At 36.5% G+C, this 5,994-nt stretch overlaps 1 non-coding gene across 1 annotated transcript; it reads left to right on the top strand.

Moving 5' to 3' along the window:
* The first annotated feature begins 2,970 nt into the window (after window positions 1-2,970).
* TRNAW-CCA (transfer RNA tryptophan (anticodon CCA)) lies at window positions 2,971-3,042 on the top strand. The gene has a single exon. It is a non-coding gene; the product is annotated as a tRNA-Trp (tRNA).
* Window positions 3,043-5,994: the final 2,952 nt, after the last annotated feature.

The raw sequence follows: 5,994 nt of genomic DNA, 5'->3' as shown, positions 1-5,994 counted from the left end.
TCAAAGCTAACGAATGCGAATAGTGCCACAGGGACTTATCCCCTACCTTTCTCTTCACCACTACTCGTATTGCCTACACCTTGCCTTGCCTCAAAATATGCTTTGACAACGTCAAGAACTGCTTTGTATTAGTTGTCGATAATAAGTTTAAAATTCAGGCAAAGGCAAACGAGTGAGCGCGGAATGCGAGAAAGTATAAAATAATATAAAAAATCGATATGAACGATGTGTAAAGCACTAACAAATGCATGCCGCACTGGCGTCGACAGCAACAACGACGTCAGCCGCATGTTCGCGGATAAAATTTCAACTAATGTTTTTTTTTTTTGGTTAGTGGTTGTAGAGTGCAAATACATACATATATTGTTGTTGTTGTTGCTACTATTGGTATTTTCTTGTTCCGTTTTTACCAGATTTCATTAGAATATCGTTGTCCTCGATTGTATGTATGTATGTGTATACATACTTATGTATATGTATGAGTAAATCCCAAAATGCAAAATTGATTCCTCTAAAAAATGTGGGAATCGTCAAAATTACCTACAAAGTTTCAGCAGTTTTCTTTTGGATGGATCATTCTTTAAAATTAGATTGAAATGAAGCTTTCGGCAAGAACAAGAGCTCTCGCACCTTTCCCAACACTTTCTGTTTGTTTTTGCTCAACACCCTGAAGAAGCCGATTAATCTGCCTATGCAGAGCCCTTCCTGAAGCGCTCCAGTGGTTTGTTTAACCTGGGTACTGCGGACTCGCTGTAAACCCTAGTGAGATGTAACTCTTCTTGTTGAGATGTTTAAGATATCCGACACCACTCTTACTTCAATTTGAAGCATTCGCCCTGGCGCTTTGTGCTGGGTCAAGACAAGTCAAGGAAAGAGTGAAGAAGGCATTAGTGGTTCTCTACAGATCTTGGGAGCAATTGATTGAATTTCCTGGCTCTAAGAAAGCACAGTGAAACCCATATTTTATGGAGTCCTCGTCTGATGGAATGCACTTGAGAAAACTACGCTCTTCAGAAATATGGCGTTAATACATCGGGATTTGAATCAGTGGGACATTTAAGACCAGTGTTGGCACTAATCTTTAATGAAAAAAAACAATCAATTAGTTAATTTGGTTAAATTCAATCGAATTACAGTTAATCATGGATTAGTTTGGTTGGAAGAAGCTGTCGAGTAAATTTTAAACGTATGGGTCGAAGTTTGACGAAAGGTGAGGTGGAAAGGCCTATGTAGTTAACTCCCCATTAGATAATTGTAATGTTTTCCAGATAGAGGTAGCTGTTATTAAAGAATCGCTGGATTTTCTACTAATTTGCGCGACGCCGCACTAATTAAATGAAAAAAAGCAAATTTGTGTTATTTCACATTCAATTGGGAAAAAACATAAATTTGCGTTATTACCGTTTGTGTTACTTCACCCGCCCTTTTAAAGTCCGGAAAATTGGCACTCACATTTTTAACTTAAAAATACGATTCATGCAACACCGACTTCTTCCTTCCTTTGAGTCCTACTAGACATGAGGGAGTGGGAGTTGCCTTAACTACTTGTGAACTTCCCTTGGAAATATGAACGTGTGTCAACTAAGCGAACGCTGGGGGGAAACCAGGGCATATACCACTGCAGGGTGGCCGAGGATTAACCAGAGGCAGGTGTATTGTCAAGACTTTGGCCTGCAATTCATACAGTGATATAAATATCACACCGCATCTTCACAGACGCAGCGGCTTGGGAAACGGTAAGGTATAATCATCTCAACCTCTCCTCTTAAACTGGATATTACAAGCAAGACTGCGCGGTCTTAGCACGATCGTATCCATCCCGGAGGCACTCTGCGGGACCAAGCTACTTAGGTTTCTGCTCAGCAGATAGCTTGTGTGGTCGCTAAAGGTGCAAAATTATCGCAGTAGCGTATAATTTACGGTGATTTTTTCTTATCTTTATGGCTATCGTCACAATTAAAACATAAGTTAGTATATTATTTTCATTTCGTAATCACAATTCGAAGTGCACACTTTTACTTAACTGATAAAATTGCGTTCACACCTCTCAAGTTCAAAGGCAAAATTTAAAGTATTTCAAGTAAGTTTAAAGTTTGAGTCTAAAGTAATTTTGCGAGGTAATTTCGATTTTTTTTTTGGCGATGTCAATACATTATAAAGCTCGCCAAAAACACATATAATGATTTTTTGCTAAGGAAGTATGTTGTTCGATTTAAGTATAACTATGTATTCAAAAAAAATATTTTGGTGATCAATTAGGAGTCACCGAAAAATCTAAAATGCGACTCTATGTTCGACCACAGAAAAAAAATGCTTAATTGCCTTGCAAAAATTTTTTGGACTCAAAGGGTTACGGTGAACTGATTTTTTTTGTTGGTAAGGTGGTCTAATGCACTTATGTAAATACATAATTATGTACTTTAGGGTGGTCCAAAAATGCATGTGAAGACCTCTGAATATATTTTGATATCAAAATAAAAAAATGGATATAATTTTTTCGGTATAGAACAAACCTAGAGGGTGAGAACATTAAAATTCCGACTTTACTTTTTTTTGACCACCCTAATGTGCATACTACATAGGAGCATATAAATCGTTTGCCGGTGTAGATAAGTTTGTTTGCTCAGCTACATACTTACATACCTACATACATATGTACCTTCGATCATTAGCGTTCGCTCAGCTGATTCGCTTCACCCGCCCGCCAGCCATCGCACTATCGTTTTGTGCGTTTATCAATCCCACAACTTATTTATTACCTACAAACATATGTGCATATTTCTTATTCTTAATTTAGTTTTGCCAACAACAAACATTGCTGTTGTGACAACGACTGCGATGGCGACTGCGCTGCCAGCAGTTCTCGCACATTTCTCGAATTCATACCTGGCTTTGTCTGTCGCGCACATACTGGTAGTTTATTCTATACATTTTTACGCTATAAATTGTGTTTGTCACTTTGCGCAATAAGACTCCGTGGCGCAACGGTAGCGCGTCTGACTCCAGATCAGAAGGTTGCGTGTTCAAATCACGTCGGGGTCAATGCAAGCGATAAAACTCAATTTGTCAAACATAATTTTTATTGCGATTTAGAAAAAAATTAGTCACTGAAAAAAATTAAGTTACGAACTAAAAGTTGTTAGATATCACCAAAAATTATGAGCTACATATGTGCATACATACATACGTATGTATATGTATTAATACGAATATAATTGAATAGCCTCACCTGTCTGTCGTTCATTTGCCAAAATTTCGCTGCAAGAAAATAAGAAAAGCACAGGTAAATAAAATTTGCCATAAATTTTTTTTTAATATTAGCTACAAATTTATTGAATAAGAACATACTTATACATAAATGTATGTAGGGAGTACTGGAATTAAAAAATATATAAAAGGACTGTTAGGTCTTCTAAAATATATCACTTTTTAGAAAAATTAAATGTCTTTGCATTTATTAAAAAACACGCATAAAATAAAAAATAAAACTAAAATATATTATTGAAAATTTTTCTCCGCAATGAGTAACTAATACAGAAACTGTTGGCATGTTTGATTTTTTTTTTAATTTTCTAAAAATTTTCTAACGCTATGTACTTTCGTTATAAGTCTTTAGCGAAAGAAATATTTTTACCAGAAATTTGTATGTTGTTCATCAAAATATGTTATTGAGTCCGTATTTATATTTGAACATTAGGCTGGTCCTTAAAATATAAACATCATAGGACACCGCTTAATTTTGCCATACGTACAAAATAAAGACTTCCACGAAAATTTCAAAATTAAACAAAAATGTTGTGGTCGATGCGCGCGTTCGAAAAAAATAGATTTCTAAACCGCTAAAATTCTATAAAAAATTTTACTTTGACCAGCTGTTACTCAGTGAATTTATGAATTTATATGAATAAGTTTCAATAATACATACAGTGGCTCACACAAGTGTTCACGTGTTGACTTTTTTTTAAATATTCAAAACGTTTTTAAGGTATTTTTTTGTAATTTTTCTACAAAAATATTTTTCAAGCTTTGGCCAAAACCATACTTGAAAAACAATGTGAATATTCAAAAAAAAACCAACACGTGTGTGAGTTACTGTACATCAAATTTATCAGATTTCAGGTAAAACTTTTGTCGAATTTTTGCAATTTTTTTATTTGTTTTTTTTTCAAAATTAATTCAAAAGTTTGTTTATAATTTCTTGGATGTCTTTGTTTGGTACGTGTAATAAAATGCGTAAAAGGTCATGCAGCTCAGCTGAAAATTGTACACCGGTCTTTACTGAATTATTTAGATATAGCCTTTAGTTTGTTCAAAAAGCTGACCTCATAAATCGCTCGCTGATCGTAGACAGTGTAGGACAGTAACAAAAAAGATGAAGAACTCCATCTATCTCTTCAAAGTCTTTGCAGCTCCTGCTCCATTTTCGAAAGACAATGACTCGTTAGAATATCATTGGTGGAAGATATATTCTGCCTTTTTGGAAACTATATGCTTCGAGACCTCTTTTAATACCCCCGAAAAAAGTTTCAGGTCTTTCCTTGTATTCATCTTTTATTTGTTGGAGCATAGACAAATTCTTTAAAGAACCACTTAATGTGTTACAATGCTTCTCTCTATATCGCTGAGTACCAAAGCGCAAATGAGGTAAGAGCTGACAACTGCTATCCGCTATATAGACCCAGGTGCAGAAGATGCAAAAAGATATTTAAAGCAGATGCTATTTCAAGACAACCGGACAGGTATAGGCATGATTTTAAATTTCGACCAACCCAATATCTGGGAATATTTTTTTCAAAAGCCGATAACTTTGTAAAAAATTATTGCATTTAAGAATTTAAACTTGGGGATAAACATTTTCAACGACTCTCAAAATTGTTTTTCGAAATGCCCTGACACACCCGGCGTTTACTAACTTTCTAAACATTAGTGCAAATTGGCGTTGCCGTAAATAAATTAAAAGCTTATCACAGCCTAAAAGTCTACATTTAATTCATGCCTTTTTCAAATTTTAGAAATCAATACATTTCCCACATCTGCCTGCCTTTTGAATAGTTCAAAACGTAAGCAAAAATTTATGCATTTCTCTATACAGACAAAAGAGCAATAAAATCCATTGAATAATCGTTGGCCTCCGCCGAAGCGCTTAGAAGAGACACTTACGAAACACCGAAAGTACCGAGAATAAAATTAGCCCACTCCACCAAACCATTGATCGGCATATAATTCAATAGAATGGAGCAGCAAAAATATACACATAAATGCGGCATTTGGAGTGGCGTAGTTTCGCAGCCCCCACCAACTAATGGCCTTCATAAATGTAGTGTAGTGCGCTTTTGGGCGCGCACACCAGCATGCCACCACTACTCGCTTAGAAGCTAAGCAGCATACCAGCTGCAGAAGAACCTTAACAAAAGATGTTTGCGAATTGTAGAAGAAGGCAATAATATAACAAACCGCACCGTTCCGCGCCGCCTGGTGCACATCTTGAACTAAGTTTGTTGTTGGTGCTGCTGTGGATTCGGCGCTCATCGACGCCATTTGCCGCAATTTTGTATATTTAAACTTGCAACATTCTATTACAAACTTTTTTTCGTCGCTAAACTATGGCGAAGTAAGGAACAAAATAATGCCGCCTGAATGGATTTGGTTTGGGCGCAGGCTTGCGCTTGCTGCTTACCGCGGCTTTGTACGATTTATTTATGTTGAAAGCGGAAAAATCGACGGAGCTGAGGGCCTGCTAGGAGTAGTTCGCTTTCGAGATTTCCTCCGTATGGAATGGTATGGTGTAGTATAGTTTCAGAAGCAGCTACGCTAAGAATGCCTAAGCTCGATGAGCACAGCTGCGCGTGCGAAGACTCCTGCCCCGCCGCCATGCTCCTCTAAAAAGTTTAGTTGGTTTAGTTTGCCTTTGAAATTCGTTGCGCATTCCACCACTCCAAAATTCTTGACTAAAAGTTAAATTTTACAAAAACTACTTGAACAAAACGGACAACT

Source organism: Rhagoletis zephyria, unplaced genomic scaffold, assembly GCF_001687245.7.
Source record: "Rhagoletis zephyria isolate East Lansing unplaced genomic scaffold, Rhagoletis_zephyria_1.1 Rzeph_scaffold_07179, whole genome shotgun sequence".
Taxonomy (NCBI): Eukaryota; Metazoa; Arthropoda; class Insecta; order Diptera; family Tephritidae; genus Rhagoletis; species Rhagoletis zephyria.
This window is presented reverse-complemented; position numbering and strand designations above follow the sequence as displayed.